The sequence below is a fragment of the Neolamprologus multifasciatus genome, chromosome 1 (genome assembly GCF_963576455.1).
Source record: "Neolamprologus multifasciatus chromosome 1, fNeoMul1.2, whole genome shotgun sequence".
NCBI classification, from domain to species: domain Eukaryota; kingdom Metazoa; phylum Chordata; class Actinopteri; order Cichliformes; family Cichlidae; genus Neolamprologus; species Neolamprologus multifasciatus.
This window is the reverse complement of record NC_140439.1, coordinates 21,029,978-21,051,387: the sequence shown is the minus strand read 5'-3', so window position 1 is coordinate 21,051,387 and position 21,410 is coordinate 21,029,978. Positions and strand designations below refer to the sequence as shown.

The following is a 21,410-nucleotide window of genomic DNA, read 5'->3' as shown; positions in this document are numbered from 1 at the left end:
ATCTTGAAAACAAACTCAGGTAGATGAAACGCTTGATTGTGGCAGGTCCCAATGCTACTCGTTTGCCTGCTCGGAAAAAAAGCGAAGGTTTATTATCCATATTTTCTACCGCTAAACTTTGATAAATAATGAAAAAAACAAAGTTTAGGGTTATTTTTTATCCGGAGGCTCATAAAACGATTTGGCAAAGATTAAACAGCAGGCCCTACTCTGACATAAATTACACTGAAGTCAGGTTTATATTATAAATAATTTAGTCTTAAGAAAAAAATTGGGATTATTTATGTCGCTCTTTTCACAATTAAAATCACAATTAAAAAAAAAAAAGTTTTTTCTACTCACAATAGCAACAACAACAAAACAAGAACAAATTAAAGAAAACTTTAAATAAATAAATAAATAAATAAATAAATAAATTTAGGAAAAGGCTTAAAAAACAACATGTTGAGTGCAAGATTGGCCCTAATTGGTGTACTCATGCTAACAAGTGTCCTATTAGAATATAATGAATATTAAATAGACGGAATAAACTTGTCAGATTCAATTGGATCACTCGCCAAATTCCTCAACAGTTGGCCCGCGAGGCAATTAATACAAGCTATTACCCCGCGATAAGGCCTAATTAGCCCCGATTAGTGCAGAAGGGGAGGGTGGGGGCGCTAATTGAAAAATCCTTCAGAAAAGGGAGGTTGTGTATTGTAGGCACGAGCTCCTTAAGCAGCTCTCAGTGGTAAATACCATTCACATTCAAATGAGAGTGACAAACTTTGGCACAGAAACAAGCACACGTCCGCCTCCCGGCCTCAGCCTTTTTTTTTAAGCGCTCCGCCTTTTGTTAACCTGACACATGCTTAGAGGAGCGTGATATGGTTAATTCCGTAGGAGGATGGCACCGTGCCCGACAGCCCGGAAAAGAAACCCGACCACATACATTTAAAAAAAAGAAAGAAAGAAAAGAAACAATAATAATAAAAAAAATACTAATTAAAATGATCTCTCTTTTTTTGGCCTCTGCTTTCGCCTTACATTAAAATGTAAAGCTCCCAGAGACATGCGCACACAGCCAAGCGCGCACACAGCAGCCAACAAAAGCACTGTAGAAGAATAATCTTCGTTGAAATAAAAAGGGGGAGAGAGAGTGTGTGTGTGTGTGTGTGTGTTAAGAATGGACTTCAAATGCGTTTAAGCTACAGTATAGAGAGCAGAGCCTTGCACCTGTCTCCCTCTCGCTGGAGATTTGCACCCCTCCTGCTGCCGGCATTGAACAGTCGTGTGTGTCTGAGTGTGCGTGTGTGTGACCAGCCATGCATGTCATATTTTTCGACCGAGACACACGCACTCGCACATCCAAACGACGCCTTTCCTGCGGCATTTGTCTCTTTCTTGCGCATTACAGTGAATATGTGACCTAAATAACCATTTTATTGTCTGTTCCTCCTTTTAGGCTTCTCATAAGAACAATCCGTAATATTGCACGTTTTGTCGTATCCTCCCTCCTTCTCCATGGTATAGTCTTCTTTGATGAGTGTAATATTAACATGATAAGGAGATGTCAATGAAAAGCTCTCTACCTGACTGAGCAGACGGCTCTGTGATATACTGGGTGTAATGTAATATTAATGCATGCAGGGCTTGTTTCTTATCAGGAAAGATCTCTCCAAAATTGTCCTCCACAGGGACCCACTTAAAGAGTGAAGCCCACATAATAGAAATGATCACTCTTTTTTAGCCTGCATCTGAAAGATATCACTCCGTTTTATGCAGTTTGTGACAGGAATGCTAAACTCTTAGTTTATTTACCATTTGCATATGTATATGTTTTTAGTTCATTCAGACACATTATTTTTTATCAAATGTACAGTTTTAAGTTTGATCATCTCCCATTAAACATTTTTTAATAATAATCGCCATTAAAATAAATTAATTCAATTAAAATTTAATATTTTTTATAAATATTTAGGCTCTGGGGCTGAAAATATTCTGAGATCAAAATGAAAATGATTATTGTAAAATTGGAATCATGCTAAGTCACTAAATGAAAGTACTTACATTTGAAATTAGATTGCACTTTTACTGCTATCATCATAATTAATCTGGAATTCACTGGTAATTTCTCATATTAATTGCAAAGGTATTTCCATTATCCTCTGTTTATTATATTTATGTGCATATGCATATTCATTTATAATATCTTAATGGTTGTCTGGGAATCGCTACAAAAAATCAGAAATTTTTTTTGTGCATGGTGCTGAATAAGTGTTGACTTCAGCTTAGGTCACTTGAGTTGTATTTAAATGAAAAAATGTTGTCACTTTCAGGTATTGATTGTGGGATTGCAAATATGTAAGTAAAATTGAGTGTTGATGTGCCTCGTCTGGGCTGTTCCCTGTTAACAGAGAGCACCCAAGGATAATGAGGCATAATGCTGCCTGAGACGGGGCCTCCTGCTGAATAAATCCTAAATTATACCCCAAACCTAAAGTGAACATTCTCCTGGGGGCTGCAAGGTCAAGTCCACGACCTTTAACCCCAGAGAGTCTGGGTCTGGAGAGGAGGTGAAGCAAGAGACTGAACATAGCTGCTGCTGCTGATGGCAAGGGAAGTGCCGAGGACCTGGTTGTTGTATGTCTCTGCAGCCTGCTGTCCTCAGCCCTGCTCCTCCCGGCTTGATTTTAGCCAACACTCCATCTATTATTTAGGAGACTTATTAAAAGTTATTTCAGAGCCATCAGGTCCTGCCAGATGACCTGAGAAAGAGGCCCTCCTGAGTGGCCAGGCAGACTGGATAATCCAAATGGACACAGTGGAACTGCTAAAACACATAGACTGAAAACAAACAGAAAACAGAGCCTGCATTATTAAGAGGTGCATCCACTATAGGCAAAATAAGAGCTTTTCAATATTTCACAAGCACAATCTCAAGTATAGAAGAATGTTTAATTAAAGCCAAGTTTTGCAGTAAGATGGAAAAAAGTAGATGGCATGAAGCATGAAAAGCATAAAAACCCAGTTTCAGCAATGCACAAAACTTTATTAAATATCTTCTGAATTATGTGAGAAAAATCATTTTTAAATTCTTAAATTTGTTTCAAAAAACAGAGCAAAACAAAAAAAAGACTTAAGCAAGACCTGTTTTAAAATTTTGAGGTTTTGATGAAATGAAGCGGAAACTAACAGACGTTTGAACCACAGAAATTCACAAAAATAGGGTTGTAATCATTACAAGATTTTAAATGTAAATTGTTTTCATTTGTTAAGTAAACTGCAAATGCACCTTATTTTCTGGGAATATTTAAATACTACAGCAGCAAACAAGAAAATCCAACAGAAGAGGATTTTGTTTCAAATCCCTTTTTAAATTTTATTCGAATTCTACAGCCAATAAAAGCCGGACCATATTCAAACATGTAGGCTTAGGAGGCTGACTTAACCTATGGCTTGACACAGCTTTTGTGTCGTTCTGTGTTTAGTTTTGAATATTCATATCTTTGTTGTAAAAGCGTGACATAACCTTTTTCCACCTAATGAGATGTGCGCACATGCACTTCCCATCTGTGTCCAGAGAGGGCAGGGCTATCATGGAGAGGTGGGGGTGGCGGGTGATTGGGGTTGGGGGTGAAAGGCGTATAGAGCAGGAGCTGGCCGAGGCGGAAAGGTCAGGAGAGGCAGGAGACAGGCGGGCTGGCCGACTACTAAAGCTTTGAACCTAACAGATGGTGAAGGTTAGGTGACGTCCCCTCGCCTGGCCTTTCCCCAGTAATTGAGGATAATTTGAGCACCAAAGAGAGCAGGCCTGTCCACTGTCAGGCCCAGAGAGGAGAGACGAGGTTAATATGAAAATGATTTTGCATTATGGTTGGCTTTGTGAGGCTGGGCGCAATCCTAATCCTGGCCTGAGGCAGCAGGAATGAAGAAGTGTCACCCTGGGTCCAGGCGCCACGCCATGCACATGAATACATCTCCAACCCATGGCCCTGTGCCCCCCATTAACCAGCACTCTGCCAGGACCGATTACACACTCCCACTCAGAAGCCAGGCTTTGGGGGCATTTTAGGGAGGCTTGGGAGTGAACTGACATCACCTCTTATCCCATAAGAACAAAAGAGGTACAGAAAGGCCATGTGATATCAATGGGGATTTTTCACCTCTCACCGCAGCTACTGTATCTGAGCACATCATTGCCTCTTTGCAACTTAACTCGAAACATTTGGAGTTGTTGAAATCTTATAAAGAAACACTGCAAGCGATGTTTAAATGTTAAATCTTTTCTAATCATTTGTTTCCTTAGACTGTGACACATTTTTTGAAAAACCTTGCATCTTAACTACACTAACCAGACCTACACACACAAGACGAGCTTGTAAAACTTCCCAAATGTGGGGCCAGTATATTAAGAAAGTTGCCTATTGGTGCAATGAAGTCATTTATAACTATTGATATAATAGTCAAACTGGGCATGTTAACCCGAACAGCCTTGGAGGGAGTTTCTGGGAAAATGGAGGTGCCCTAGGGACCCACTCATAAGCTCAAGTAAGACTCAATAGATAGATGTAATTTAAAATGCATGCCTGGGCTCTTCAATAGCAGAAGCTATTGAAGACAAAATAACACACTCAAACACAAAAACATTTACCCTGTCAACTGTGGAATCCTAATTTTTAGCAGGTCTGCCACAGTGAGACCAAAGTTTCAATTTTTTATAAGATGTAAATATTTCAATGAGCATTATCATAAATGTATGAAGTTTATCCATAATAACCACTTTAATCAGATGATTTCCCATCTGTATAGTTTGCTTGTCCATTGCTCATCATTTTTTCTGATGATCTGCTCCTGCTGTATTTATTTCATTTTTAAATTCACCATATGACAAGTGTCCAATAATCTCTCCACATGTTTGTGTGGATACACACAGCTCTTTGTGTGTCTGTGAGTAGCTGCGTGTGCTGTTGAGCTGGGTGGCCCGTGGGCTCCCTCAGGTGTAGTCCAGATGAAGGGGTCTTTACCGGGGCGTCCCTGCTGCTGTGCCCTCTGCTTGTCTACCTTGCTCCCCATGAGCAGCACGCTTTAAACCTCCTCGGCTTGTGACCTCCTCCTCCAGCTTGGCCTGTCTGAGCAGTAAAGGGACTCTCCCCGCCCTGGAGGATAGTCCCTGGCTGTAACTGCAGTCCCCATCTTTCTTTCGCGTTTGCCCTCCTTGTTCACAGGAGCCACTGCTGAAGTTCATGTTCATGTCGAGAATGTAGCTAAATAATAACTTAGTGGCTCTACTTACACCACTGATTTTGGTAATTGTCTGAAAGATGAAGCAAAAGGAGTGGGGTTTTCTTCCCTCTGTGGATTGGTCAGTTGTCAGGTCAGCTGTTCTCTCAGAGGAAAAATGCTGAATAAAAACTGCATGCTGCTTCCCTAAACAATGAGAGAAGCAGCTGTTTTACGAGACTATTAGGCCATTTTCTTTTCACTGGCAACAAAGAGATGCAAACACAGGCTTACACACACTTGGAATATGCCTGAATTTTTCTCTTATTTTCCAGTTTACATGTCGCTAAATCACATGAATGAAATATTTTAATCCGATTCCTCACCAGGGGTCTGTGTCTTGTTTTTTTTTGTAGTGGGAGATATTGTTTTGCATGTGTTTTCTATTGTACAAGTGCAGACTACAGATCTGGGAGGAACCAGTGGCATGACAGGGCTTTCTATAATATTACTTTATGATTATTTCACTTTTTTTTTTTTTTTGCTTCAATTGGAAAAACAACATTCATCATTCTTTTGACCTATAAGATCATGGCAGTCTTTGAAAGGTAAAACAAAAAATCCACTTTTAAATAAGATCAATTGTAAACAAACCTGGGGCAACCCTTTGAAAAGCCCCACCAAGAGATTTACCTCACCCTGTGGCAAATAATATTTCTTGAACTGGGCTTAAATTTCAAGTGCCTTGGGTTTATAAGAACCTGGAACAAAAGAAAGCCAGTCTCTGAACAGCAAATATTATCTGCTGGTTGGGCAAGATGTCAAGATTGCCTTTTTGTTGTCTCAAATACAGGGCCAGATCTAGTGTCTAGCAAATCCCAGAATAAACCTCAGAATAGTAAACTCCTGTTTACTAGAATTTAGTAGGATTGCTGTAAAACCACATCTGCATTTATAGTTTGATTTAGTCCTTATCTGTGTAATGAATTTTCACAAGTTGCCTTCTTCTGGGATTACTTTAAGTTTCTTTTTAACCGCTTCCCTTGCTTGTTGAAATATGTGTTAATTCACAGTAAAAACAGCATTCAATCAACATTTGTTTTTTTCTCAGCTATCAAAATGTTTGCTCAAACTTTATTAGATTTGACTGCAATTTTAGGCTCTGAGTAATTCTGGATGACATTAGAATAACTATATTTTTTATGTTTCCACTTATGATATGCAATATAATTTATAAGAGGATTGAGTGTGGAAAAAAAAAAAAGGTGCTGGCTCGCTATATAATAGCTATCTTTCAGGATGATAAACATTGCAATAACTATTTACTGTTCCTTGGTAATAACAGTACTGGGAAACCAAGTAATGTCCTGTTCCCTTGATCAGTCTCATCGAGTCATGATGAAAGCATATGGGAATTTGCTATAGGGGCCTGGTGTGACATCCATTACTCCTTAATATCCTGTAATCTTTCCACTCTCCTCACTCCTTTCCCCCAAAATTCCCATCACTGCAAATATAACACCCCACCTCAGCACAAACATTCCCTCTCTGTCCTTAATGCTGTGACTGATTTTGTCTTTTGTTTGTTTATGATATTAAAAAAAAAAAAAGTGAACACATCAGAAAGAAATGGCTAAGTAATCATAAAAGAAAGCTGCTGCTGCACCGCTGAGTCACTTTTCTTTTAATTGGATACAGCTTTTCAGTGAACTTCACAGGCTGGGTAAAGGGAGGAACGGTACTGTCTGTAATTTCGTTTTACTTTGTAGTGAGCCCTTGTCAGAGCCAAATAAACGTAGTGCAGCTCACCGACCGGGCAACCTTTCTTACAAACCATTGCAACCCAGCAAGAGAGCCTTCTCTGTCATCTGATGTTCCACTCTACTTAAAACAGAGCTGGGGGGTTAGAGTGTGGGGTGCAGGGAAAAAAGAAAAAGAAAAAGAGAGAAGCCATGGCCCCGCTATCATCATTTTATTTTGATTTTTTTTCATCCCATTCTTTAATCCCTCTGATGAAGTCTGGACAGGCAGAGGCATGCTCTCGCAGACAGCAATTTCACTTCACCATATGCGCCTCACACATGGCAGGGAGGAGAGGGGTCTGTCGGCAGCACAGCCAGGAGAAAGAAGAGGGGAAGAAAATTCATGACATGAAATCCAGAACGGGCAGCAGTCGGGTGCATTGATACCCCGTGATGTTTCGTCTGCAGCATCCACTTAATGCTCCTTTAGAAACACGCCTGTCATGCATGCACCCTTGCAAAAACACATTAAATGAGGCATGCCACGAATGATGCTTTGGCCCATTGCAAATTAATAACACATATGCAGGTAAACATATGAGCCAGGTACTCACACAGAAGGAGCCAGGTACCAACACAAAATGGTGGTGAGCTCAGTGCTGCTTTGCCCCTCCCTGCACTGAGTATGTGGTGCCGACACCCCGATCACATGATTAGAGAGGATGGAAAAAGGCTGCATGTCTACTGTGGTTGCCTTCAGACTTCCCTGGTTTGTTCGCTCGCCTGTAGGAGATGCCTTTAGTACACAGTAGGCAAGCATTGGTTAAACGCAGGGCAGCAAACAGAGGGTTAGATTACACGTATTTTATGATATGACCAAAAAACAACAACTTACATTTTGAATATATTTGTTTCTGCATGCATACCCCTAAGCACTACAACATTTATATGGATATCAAAAACAACAGCATCAACAAAAATAGATGCATGTCATTGTAAAGGGGACAGGAAGGGGAAAGGGAATAGGTGGAGGGGGGCTAAAATAATTAAATTTGGGTCAATAGACCTTGCCCAGTTACATATAAGACGAGATCCATAATCCTGCTTGTTCCCTGCATTTCCAGCACACTCTGTGCTGAGCAAGCAGGTTGCTCCTTAAATCTCACACTTGCTTCCTATATACATAATATATCCATCTCATATCCTCTAGTCCTGTTTATTCCCTCAGTGAAATATGGGTACATCCCAGATGGGATACATTGCTTTCGTTCTTCGTAAGGTGGATAGAGGGAGCAAGCACTGGGTTACACCAAAGCTCTGATTGGGTAATATGTAATTAAGGCTGCGTTTGGCAGCTTTCGATTTTAGGTGAGAATTGAAGCGGAATTAGAGTGGCTGTGTCTATTACTAAGCTCAACTGAGAGCTCGGGAAGCTCAGTGTCCTCTTATAGACTCCTCCGCAGTAGGCCTGTCGGGCTTGCTGACATTGAGATGCTGTTGAAATGACCCGGTATCTTTAGAGAACGTCACCGTGTCTGCAGGGACAGAAAACAAAATAGAGGCAATTTACCTGTTTGATGATGATCGATGATGACACTTTGCTTTGATTGAAAGGTTTTCGCTCATTTCGAAACAAACGTCTTAGCACAAGGGTTTCCATCTGGTCCCATCCAAGATACTACCGTGAAACATTTTTCACAGCAACACATCAGTGTCACCGCGTCCATGCCGAGTTGGACAGTAGCTTCAGTGAATCGCTTTAAATGTATTTTAAATGGAAATAATGAGTCCTGCTGAGTGATTGATGTTGTCAGCAAATAGAGTATACCTAGGCAACCCTGGGCCCAGCAGGTGTAGATCAGCAGTACATTACGCAGACAGGAGAAATGTGGCATGCATGTGTTGGTGTCTGAGAGAAGAAAACATATATCAGCCGTCCCTCGGCAGAGGCAATGCATGTACTGTAGCCACTGGTTGTGTGGTAAGAGCTTCGCCCAGGAGGATCTGTATAATGCTCTTCATTTGCTGGAGGGAAAACTGAGACATCCTGAGATATTGACCCAACTATTGACATCATTTGATGGTTTCTTTCAAGCATATTGTTAGGCTGCCAAGGAAAGAGAGTGAGAGTGTCTAGGGGGTGATCTCTCTGTCATCAGGGCCGCATGTGTGTAATGTACTACATGCATATTCAAGCTACTGTTGTTTAGAAAAAAGTAATCCCTCATCCTGGCCCGTGCAGCTTAGCCTTCCTCTTTTTCAAGTTTTTAAATCAAAGAATGGCTCCAGCTCACTAACGCTTCTCATGCCTGTCAGTTTGTGTGTGTGAGTGTGTGTGTATGTATCAGCTGGTCTAATTAAGTAAATGTGTTAAAAAAAAATAACTGTAACTTTTGGATAATCACAGTGAAATTCATCGTTCATCATTGAAGTGTAATTTGTTCCTGTTGAAAATTTAAATATTTTAGTCACCATTTGGTAATTACCCTAATTCACCGAGAGACTGTTACTGTGTCCAGTCAGCGTTTGGTCTGTGGAGGCTGCCCTTGACTTTGAGCCGTTCCCAGGCTCCTGAGGGCTGCAAGGGGCTCCAAGGGGACAGCTTTGTGTGACGCACAGAGAGCAGATGTTCCTCTGCATTTGTTGTGACCAGTTTGGGATGCTTTCTCTGTCCAGACATGACCTCCGACCCTTTAGGTTGATTAGCATGCTCCCGCAGTAGGGGTTGAAAAACAAATCTCTCGTAATCACAGCAGCTTTGCATTTAAGATGGGAGGAAAATCTGTTTTCAGCGAAGGATCTTTTTTCAGTTCAATGCATTAAACTGATAAGCTGTTATATGTGATGTTGTTTTATACAAGAAATTTGTTTAGTACTATTTTGGTTATCTAAATGAAATCTGGAAAAAGCTTAGCACAGTGTCTTATTTTAATTTTAAAAAATGCATTTTTCTTCCTGACTATTTAAAGGCCTTTGCTTTTGGAATATTTTCTTTTAGGCACATTACCTCTGAATTTTGTGTATGATTGTATTTTTCTATGTTTTCTTTCTTTATCCCTTCTTTCTTGCTTTTCTGCACAGATACAATAAACTACATTAAATGAGAATTTTTATAACATGGATATAGTAGTGGGTCTTTATGCTGTATGGTTATATTTAAAAGATTAAGCTACAAACACTCTTAGGTTAACAAAAGTTCAGCTTCAAGTTTAAGCGGTACAGTTTTTCTTTTTCCTTTTTTTCCCGTGATGCTGTGTTTGTGTGTACCACTTTCACTGTATGCAAGGTTTCTGAGAACTCATATGTGCGAAGATGGAGCTCAAGAAATGCATCCCAGCTGAACTGGGAATATATTCCACTTGTCTTAAATAGTTAGGTCATGAATTCACCTGGCATGGCACCTCTGTCTCAAATAGGGGTCCTCTCTTCTGCTTTCCTTCCACTCACTATGTATCATGCAGCGCTGAGATGTTGTGAAGCTGCTCCCCACTGACCACCTTAAGGCCCCCGGGCTTTCTGTGGGGAATGAGCTGACTTGCTGACCACTTCAATAAAATTCAATCATGGGTATCATTCACAATTCTTGTAACTATGTTCAGACTTTATAATGTGACAGGCTCTGTCAAAATCTAGATTATTGGAATAGAAGTTAAAGCAAAATTTTCCTCCAATGGATCATTTGTGGGTGGGGCAAATGCTGTTACTGAAAGGTGTGCTGAAAGGGAAAAGGGAAATGGGAAGACTTTCGGAATATTGATTCTTGTTAAACAAGGAAAGTTAACTTTTCTTGAGTTTATCTAACTAAATGCAGTGTGAACAGGTATGCAGGGTACTAATGGTTCAGTGTGTCTGACAGGATGTTTGTAGGTATCAGTGTTGAGTTTGATGCTTACAAATGATTACCCTCTTTTCTTTTAAATGTATATTTTAGATGTTTTTTTTTAGGTCTCTGTTATTCCATGTGGAAAATATCAATGTTGCCACATTGGATAGTACAAAGTCTTTATTAAGAAGAAAGAGCAAAAACTGATATCCCTTTAAAATTATCAGTGATGCAGTGAAATTACTCATTGTAAAGCTTTAATTTCACAACGAAAAAATGGAATTTTGATATGAATGCAATTCTCATAGTCATAATCACAATTCTGAAAAAGAAACGCCTTGCACTGCTCTGTTATTCTGATCAATTAAATTTAATAATCTATTTTACATCCCGACTAAAATCTCGTATGACTCAGTTCTACTCGCTAAAAACTAAATGCCAGCTGATTCATGCTTTACAAGTTTTGATTGACAAAATGATGAAAATAGGATTGGTCTGTAGAGAAAAGCAGCTTCGTGGGGCTGAGCTTTGGTGGCTTTTTATTGTCCATCCCTTCTGAGACACGCTGCACAGACTCAGGTTTATTTGACCTCAGCCACATTGTTGACTTTTTCAAGGTAATGGGAAGCATCTTATTGTGTTGTCTGAGGTACCTTGATTATTGCTTTCCCTATGAAAGTTTCTCCAGGATCAAAGACTCTCTCATGCATTAATAAAGGGTGTTTTGTGAGACTCTTATTAGCTGTAATGTGCCTGTCTGGTAATTCATGTCTGATGGCAGCAAGCGTCAGTTGTAGGCGGAAGAATGAAAGAGCACAGACAGTGTTGTATTTCAATATTGCTGCCTTTTATGGGTACTGGGGCTAAATTTATATTGATCTGAATTTGATAATGATTCTATTAGCTCTATTAAATCTGTATATATTCAAGGGCTCAGTTACACACTGAAACAGAAAAAGAGCCAAAGAAAACAAATTAGTGTGTAAGGGTGGATTGTGTTGCATGTAATATAAGAGGGGACCAGCGGGGATCATCAGAAGCTGTCAGTGAAGTTGGAAAGGAGAAAAGAAGAGCCTGTGTTTGTGCTTGTGTATGTGTAAATATCTAAATTGCTTCTGGCAGATGATAATTAATAGATGTAATAAATTATTCAAATTGTGCGTGGTGTGTGTGTGTTTGTGTGCGTGTGTGGGAGGTTAAAATACATAAACCTATAATATGTTTGTGTACATTTTAAAATGCAACACTCTGTTTCACAAGTATTTATATGCTATAAAATCTTATATTATCACCTGTTTTTTTTTTATTAAAGGAAGTTTAGCATACCGAGCTGCATTCTAGGTGATAATCTTCTCCTCCAACATAGAAGTTGGTCCGTTTACAGAGGCCACTAGGTCAGTTGTTATTAACACACTTACCAATTATTGGCACATCACTGACACTGGTCAGCGAGCCTGCCAATACCTGTCTCCTGCTATCATGGCCAGACAAAGGTCATTATCAGAGATCTGGGCCACAATGGGGGACCTCAGGGACTCCACTATTCACTGGCTCAACAGGCCTATAGCCAAGGCAGGTCAGGTCAAGGCTAGCGCCTGCCCTCCAACCTCAGCCTCTCTCTGACTTCTTCCTCTTCTCTCTCTCTCTCTCTCTCTCTCTCTCTCTCTCTGCGTTTCTGCCTCATCCTGGTTTTTTCCCTTTACCACACGCCACAGCTTCCATGAAAGACTTTACTGGCACACCTTGATATTTTCTTAGTTTCCGGGGATGTTTTCTATCACTAGATTTACAGCCATGTAGGTTATCATCACTGAGTGCCTCCAAGCTTTGCCTGTGGCTTGAAGTTAACAGTTGATATGGAGGAATTGCAACTCATCCTCAGTGTTTTCATTTCAGCTGGCACCATAGGCCTGATAAATCTTTAGGAAAACACTCATTTAGATGGTATGCATATGGATACATGCCTTGAGAGTAATGCGCGTTGTATACTTAGGGGAATTAACATAAGACATTTTACACAGTCTAAGAAAAATATAATTCATGCATAATTGATTGGCGGCATGATTGCCTGAGTTTACTGTCATTTTTCTGTGGTGAGACAAAGTCTTTCCTCAGGCTGTTTAGCCTAATGGACTTTGGGGATATTTAATTTAGGGCTGTCCAGGAGCTGATGTGGAGCTCCAAAACTCTCACTCCTTTTTATATAACATATATGGATCCAACTACTCAAATGACTCTCATTTAGCACGCAAACCCATGGTCAGAGCCAGTCTAATTGCCTGTCATTTTGATAAACTCCATCAAGTTATTTAAATGTGTTGCACCTCACATCCCAGTTTGAGGTGCAGGTGAGAAGAGAGGGTGCCTGCTTCAGTCTGTTTCACGACACGCTCTCGGTTTACACACAGTTGTGTTCGACAGAATCACAGTATAGTGCAAAATCTACTATATATGAAAATAAAAGATTGTGGAAACACACCACAAACACATCTTTAAAATCATGAAATACAAACGTCATCTAGGAAGGGGCGTTGTGCACTCTTTTGATGTTGCAGTGGAAAAAAGACTTGAGATTAAAAGAAGATTATAGTCAAAGTTTAATTTTACAGTTATAATTTTTTAATAGTCTTAATTTGACAGAACTGTAGCGATCAAGGGGGAAGGACTGCAGACAAGGGTCCAGGACAGAATCAAACCTGGGATGCTGTAGCCTTTTGTCGGCTCATCAAGTGAGCTAAAGTTTTAATATATTTTTAATCATGATGGTAGTACTCCTGTTTTCAGTAGTGTAAAGTTGCATTTGCAGTAGTACTCTATTTATCTGTCCATTTTGGAAGTATAATTGAGGGTATCCACTTTAGTCACTGAAAAAAAAATACACCAGCCACTGAAGAATCATATGGGACAACACGTGCATATATGTTTGTGATTTTTTGGAGGGGGGATGGTGCGTGATTATTTTGACCTAGTATTTAGAAGAAAATGCTCACAGTAGGACTGAAGCAGGTGTGGAAGCCCATCGTTGGTTGGTTAAAGTTTAAATGCTGCTATCTGCTTTCAACAAACTGGTTTGTGTGTTGCTGAAGGCGTTGGACAGGTTGTTTTAGTTATTAATAAGTCCTCTCCAACAGATAAACTGAGATTGGCAAGCTGTCTGTCATGAAGAGGGGGATGAAATAATAAACGTGAGGATTCTTGGAAGGTTTTCTTCACAGTTTATTTATAGTGAGCACTTGCTCAGTCCAACATGATACTAACTGATGAATGAAAAGATTAAAGTTGCAACAAGAGTTGGACATTTTCACAGCTAAGCACTTTCCATGGGGCGTACAGCAGGCTAGGAACTTATGACGGCTCAAAACGAGGACGGGCTAATAGCCACATTCGGCGGTGGGCCCTTTCACAGCAGGGTGGACGGGGTGAACAGAACACAGCCAAGCCCCCGGTCGCCGCTTCATTATCCCACTGTAACCATCCACATCAGCAGACACCTCCGCTCCAGCCTGCTGGGCCTGCTGCTGCACCGACCACTCGCCCGAGACGAAAGGCAATGAACTCCAAAACATGCCGTTCATCTTCCAGATGGAGTGATTTACTGATTTAGCATGGACTCTCTCCCCCAAGAGCCACTGCACCCATATACCAGCTTTCCCCACTCTGCTGAATAAACATTTATATTCTTTAACTTGATGTTCTGATATTATGAAAATAGAAATCAAGCAGTCGAAATGCATTTGGAACATTCTCTGCATAACCAACCGATGGAGAAAATAGAGAAAAATGACACTGGGGGAGTAAGTGAGGAAAAATGAATATATCTGACTGGACTGCGGTGTTCAGAGGGGATTTGAAATTGTACTGGGGGAGGACGGGAGTGTGGGGTTGCTCCTTTTCTTGCTGAGTTGTACCAAAGAGGAGAAGGGGCACAGTTACTTTTTATTTCCCCCTTTTTTTTATTACCTTCCAAAAAGGAGAGTTTTTTAGAAGCTGGGTTTCAATTTCGTAATTTTCTCATCACTCTGATGCGGCCACCTGTCTCTTCCCAAGATCCCCTTCCTTTGTCTCTTGAATAATAAGCCTACGTCCGCATACGAAATGGGGTAAGGAGAATGACCAGGGAGGGAAAAAAGAAGGTGTTAGTGAGAGAGGCAAGAAATGAAAAAATGGGGGAGAGAAAAGGAATATATATATATGCGGAAAAAACCCACAACACCGCAATAGAAGGTGTGCTGGGGGAGGGAGGGGTGTATTAAAAGATGAGAGAGGTGACCTTTTTCTCCCGGCTTGCGTCTGGCCATCAGTAAGCAGCCATGTTTGAGAGGGAAGCCATTTTCTTGTCCCGCTCATTATTGTTGTGTTTTATATTCAGCTGTGTTGGGATTCGCTGGTCACTGTTCAACCCTGCAGTCATGTCAGGCTTCAGTTGAAGGGTGTATATTATGTCTGTGTGTGGAAGGTTTAAGGGAGGGGCTGTGAAGGGTAGCCAGGGGCGCTAAGGATTAGACAGAAAGACCACTGGGTTGGAGGCCAGAGCTCAAGTTCATCAAAGACAGACAGACAGACAATGGAAAGCTCTTCAGAAAGCAATTGGGCTCTTAGTGATTTTGCCGTCTGTGGCGTGGGCCATCCTGCAAAACTCTCCTCTCGTGCATCGCCGCCATCTCCACCTTTTGCTCCGTCATGCCTTCTCCCAGTCCAGCTACGCTCATCCAGCTACCTTCCCGTAAGGATGGCCAAATGCCACGGTGACCATTTGTGTGTTTATTTGCTTGGTTCGTTTTCTGTGTGTGTGTGTGTGTGTGTATGAGGGACAGAGGTGCTATTTTTTCTGGGCATGCGCACAGGGTCAGACTGTGCTCTGAGCACAATACTTGACGATAGCACGGCACACACAGAGACACACACCCAGCTACCATCACCACCACTACCATCAGTCCTTCTCCCTCCTGCCCTTCTCCCAACCTAACCTCCTCCCTCTTTACACCCCTTCACTAGGACATCTGCTCCCCTAGCGTAGCTGCCATTGTGGCGCTCCCCACTAACAGGGGTTTTAGCCACTGGTGGTGTGAAATTAAACAGCCACCTCGTCCCTTGATGATAAGTGGCGTCCTGTCTTCATGCTGCGGCTATCTCCTGTCACACAGCACAAGGTCACGCTTTCAAGGGTGATCATGGGAATTAGACTTCACTATTGTAAAAAAAAAAAAAGAAAAAGAAAAAAACGATAAAGAGTGAACACGAAGGAGCAATAGTCGAAACTATCTTTTTTTTTGGTGCTATTTTCTATTTTTGACTGAACCCCCTATCTGATATTGTATTGGACAGGAAAATACACTGAATCACCTCCATCATGCAGCACCCACATCCATTTTGTGCCCTGTTTTCATGAAAGTAAACACTTATGTGGCTGTCTCATAGTCTAATATCATCAAATATTCTATTTGAAACACGGTGTGAATATTCTAATTACGTATCATTCACAGAGCCACAATCAGAAGGTGCACTTATAAAAGGAAAAGAGCCATAGAAGTAATGAAAGGCTTTTTTTCCTTGGCAAATTATCTTCTTGAAATTAATAGTTAATATTTTAGTATTGTTATATATTTTTAATTCACCCTTTGCATTTTTGCAAATATAATGTATCCTTCCACATTCATTTCGCTGCGCGGTCCTGATGAGTACTTCAAATGTGAATTAAAGCACTCAATTTTAAGAGGAAAATGAGTAATAATTCAAAGATATTAATAAAACATAATAATGCTATTCAGGAAAATTGAAAGTTGGAAAAACAGAGGAGAAGGAAGGAAGAAACATTAACTCTTAAAGTGTTTAGCGATGCTTTATGGTTACCCGTCTAGAAAATGATGCGCACCGAGTGGATATCAGGCACACGGGAGGTTTTTATGTCACTGGTCAGATGGGAGCGTGAGGTTGGAGAGCAGATGACAGTTGTGTGAAAGAGGAGGACCTTAAGAGTGAGTGGGTTAAACTATTAATTGTCTTGTTTATATAGTAATTACACCTTGTAACTTGTACCATGGTGAGGCCAGTAAGCAGACAGATGGAAGTGTGTGGCAGTGTGCCGGTCAGTGCTGGACACAGCAGCTGGAGGATTAGAGGTGACTCTAGATCACTTTTTCCCCCCTGTCTCATAAGATATCACTTTCTTCCCCATTCACTTAGTCTCTCTCAATTTAAGATAGTTAAGCAAAGGAAATGAAATTCCATTTTTTTTATACCAGGGCTTTTAAAAATAATATTAGAAATTCTCATGATTATGATAGTATTAAAATGATTGAGATGGACTGTTAATGCCAATGGAGTAATTTTCCAGTTCTACTTAAGCCCTAATAGCAGTGATAGAATGGCCCAGCTGGGCCTTTGGCCACATCATTTCCTTTTCCAGGTACAGAAGATGGGCATCCTGTGGCTGAGGACCAAGCAGTTAACAGGCTCTACTGGGGACAGGCAGCTGGAGACTGAATTAGACTGTATAATAAAGTGCAGCACTGCGAGGGTCACATGGATAGTCATGAATTGTGTAAACAATTAACTTTCAATATCTTTTGTGGATTTTAAGCTGAGTAAGTGCGTGTGTGTATCTCTGTGTGTGTTAGCTGTTAAATGCATCTTTGTTTAAATCTTTTATGAGAAATATTAAATCTGTTCAAGTTTAGGCTGCGATGTGGTGAAAATGATCATTAGGTATTCAGCAGAGGCTCACAGCCTACATATTGAGCGATTTGATGGGATTCTTGTGTTTCTGTTGTATTGGAGTGATTCTCCTGCTTGGAGGGAGAGAGAGAGAGAGGAGGCTGATAGTGCTGACATAGTCTTGGGGGTCCACTCTGCAGTCATGACTCCTGCCTGGCTGTTTGCCCTCATGGGTGCATATTGCAGCAGCCTGTTGACCAGCGTGGCAACTCCAGCTTACACAGCTATTTCCACCCCTTCCCACCGTCTTCTTTATGTGTAAGATCAGGCCCTAAACTTAATTACTCAATGTTTGGCCATTCATACTACACAGAAATCTGAACTCATTCTTTCATAATTAATTATTTGTAGTGTTTTAGATCACAACAGTATGAAATTAGCTAAACTAAAACTATAGTTAACACAAAGAGTACACACAAAAAACCCAGATCTTCTTTTTTAAGCTACATCACAAAATTTCATTTTTTTCCAACATACAATAACAGGAGGAAGTGAGTTTTGGGTTTGGTGTTTCAGGCCCTGAAACCAAGTGTTACAGATGTTTGCAATGTCTACACTAAGTTTACTTTAAGTTTACACTAGTTTTAGTGTAGTTTAGTGTAGTTTATATGAATATCTTCAAGCTTTGTCAGGGCTTTGTTACAATCACAAATATTTTCTTAAAATTCTTTGCTTAAAACACAAAGACAAAACCCTTCGATATTGGAGCAAAAAGGGTTATTTTTGTGTGTGTGTGTATGTAATTTTAAATTGATCATCTTATTAATTAATTAATTAATTAATTGGTTAAAACTTTGTTAAATCAAATGATTATTTATATGCTAATTAATCAAATCCATTTCAATATAAATGTATCAATGTGATATTGGACTGTAGATTAAAAATGATTTACTGTGAATATTGTAATTGCTTTATTGTAAATGCCATAGAGCGATGCAGTAATTTTGGAATATTTAGTACCAAACGTAATGAGATATGATCATCTTTAAAGGGATATGCTCAAATCAAAAGTTTAATGCTTTTTAAATAGCTAAAACTCAAAAATATGACTCAGTCTGGCTATAAATTTGCAACCATTTCACCTATTTTATGAAAGTTTGAAACTCTGTGTTGAAATTGCTTGTGTTGAATGAATTTTGTGTAAATTTGATTTTTAGATATTATTAATAGTAAATATTTTACATTTTATTATAATAATTTCACTGAAAAGCAAGATCTGCTTATTTGTCTGTCCACCTCACGCTTGTACTTTATCTATCTTTTTCTCTTTCACTGACACACACACACACACACACACACACACACACACACACACACACACACACACACACACACACACACACACACACAAAGGTATAAATCATTTTGATGAAAAAATGAGTGGCAGTGTGATTTGGGACAGCTTGGAGCCAGCAGTGATGTCATTAGGCAGCACCTTGGATGATAAGGCAATCCCAGCCATTGAATAAATAAATAAATTAAAATCATATCTTATGTATTCTTTTCACCTCCCTTCAGACCCCTGCTATCACAAATCCTGACCCCTCATCCCTGCCCCCCCTGCCACCACCCCAGCCTCCACCAAACACACATATAACAAATACACCCCTTCGCTGCTGATGCAGTCGCCACAACTGCTCCCTTCCCCCGCATGTCCACCGGCATATCAGGAAAAAAAAAATGAATGCAGCTTTGTAATAAATAATGCATTTTACTAATACGCATTCAGGTGGAGTCAGTCTTTGGCCCCTTCTCATGCACATCTAGAGTGAAGAGAAATATAGCATCCAAGAAGGGAAGGCTTTCCTCCTGAACTGAAATCGGTGACGGCTCGATAATAGGCTAAAACAACGACCATGAGAGCGAAAGAGTGAGACAGAGAATGAGAGAGAGGGAACAGAGGAAGAAGGGGGGGGGGGGGGTAAGAGAGAGGGAGAGAGTGGCAAGCATATTATAACTCATCCATGTGGATCACACTAGTAGATTGGGAGCAATCCCTTGTTGAAATTGTCTTCTAAATACTTAGAGAGAAGGAGACAGAACGGAGCGGCCAGCCCATCTCAGTGTGCCTGTGTGTGTACTCTCACACTGCCTGCTATCCCAGCCAAGGTAGAGAGACCTCTGACAGACTTCTTGCATGTGTGTGTATTTCACTTTACTTGTGTGTGTGTGGGAGTGCATGTGTGTGTGTGTGTATGCATGTGCTCTTCCCTGTCTTGTGGGCCAGCCAGCTAGTGAGTGTTTGCCTGTGTGTTTGAGCGAGAGGGAGAGAGAAGGTGTGTGTGGGGTATTATGCACCCTGGATGTTGCCTCGTGCTTTAAACAGCTGCCTACAAGCCCAGGTAGTGCGTGCCGGCTTCTAAATAAGCAGCACATTCACCGTCCCCTTCAGGACGGGAGGCTAGGCTGCAGAGTGTGAAATCAGACTAATACAGTGGCGTAGGGCTGAGCAGGAGCAGGAAGCAGCTCCTGCATGACTTACTTAGACCAGAGGTTTAGAGGACAAGAACCAGCAGAAGAAAAAGAGGGGACTGGACGTCAGAGAGAAAAGGGAGGAAAATAAGACAGTAAGGTCAGTACATTTTTTTTTAAATTTCTGCTTTGTGGAATCTTTCTTTGAGTGTTTAGTAGTTTGAGTACAAGTAGTGTGGAGCTGGGACTGAGGCTGTGACTGCTGTGTTTTGCTGGAGAAAGTATTGATCTTTCTAAGTTTGTGGGAAGTGTGCTCTTTTTGATCCTGCGAGGTGAGAGCAGATGGAAACACTAGATGTGGGGGGGCTGGCTTAGAATGGCCCAATTCTTTATCGTGCGTGCATGCATGTGCGTGCGTGTGTGCATGTGTGTGTCAGGTGTGTGTGTGTGTGTTTAGCATGTGTGTATGTAATGGTATAGAATTCTTGTATTTACATAACTTGTATTTACATAACTATGCATAAGTGACTAAATGTACTGTGCAGTGTGTGTGCATTTTTTTTTTTTTAGATTTAAGAATTTAAAGTAATGTTAAAGTTGCGTTTGTGTGTGTGTGTCTGTGAGTGTGTGTGTGTGTGTGAGTGTGTGTGTGTTTGTGTGTGCGTGTGTGGTGAGTACACCCAGAAGGGCTATAGTGGACTAGATAACAGGACGGTCGTGATGAACAAAAAAGAAAAAGAATCCTTCCTTTATCCTCAGTTTGCGTTGATGCCGTTAACATTAGACGCCATTGACAGACAGAGAGTCAGTATATGGTCCAAACACACCACCGTCACTGTGTCATGTGGCAGCATGTTACCCAATGAGAGGGTCAGTGTATACAGGTGCAAAAAGACCATGTGACTACGGTGCACACACACACACACACACACACACACACAAGATGGTCTCCACAGTCTCAGTAGAGAAAGTTGAGTTTAGCAATGCTACATGCTTTTTGTAAATTTAACATTTAATGCAAATTGAATATTACAGATAATCAGGCGAATATACGCCCGGAAGTTTGCAAATTTTTAATTTGAAATTCTTGTTGAATTGAGCCCCCCACAAAAAGAAAAAAAAAATCTGGCAAAGGATATTGTTCATCCAAAAGCAGATTTTGAGTTGGTGTGAAACACTGATGTGTAGGTATGAGCATGTGCCAGAATTTAGATGTGTTTAGCCACACACAAGCACAGGAAAAGTGAAAAAGCCTGGACTACCAAATTGTCAGCAATACTAAAGACATCAACACAAAAATTTCAGCCATCCATCACAGCTGTCGGCCTGTTTCTGTGGCGACAGTGATTTATTCTAGGGCTAAAATCCATTTGGACTTTCTCTCTCTCGCTCTCTCTCTCTCTCTCCACCCCTCACTTACTCCTCACACTAAAAACCACATATAAACCCAAATACCATGCACAGCAACTCTCCCGTTGTTAATAACTGATGATTTTTTTTTCCAGTTGCAATTATTT

General features: G+C 40.6%; 1 protein-coding gene across 7 annotated transcripts in view; it reads left to right on the top strand.

Moving 5' to 3' along the window:
• zfhx3b (zinc finger homeobox 3b) overlaps positions 1-21,410 on the top strand; it is a 287,490-nt gene that overhangs the window by 59,059 nt on the left and 207,021 nt on the right. The window contains exon 1 of one of the 7 annotated variants that reach the window (XM_085162798.1): positions 18,904-19,590. The exons of 5 other annotated variants lie outside the window; for them this stretch is intronic. The gene's annotated coding sequence lies outside the window, so the exon portion shown is untranslated. One more of the 7 variants, XM_085162775.1, reaches the window with a different exon arrangement.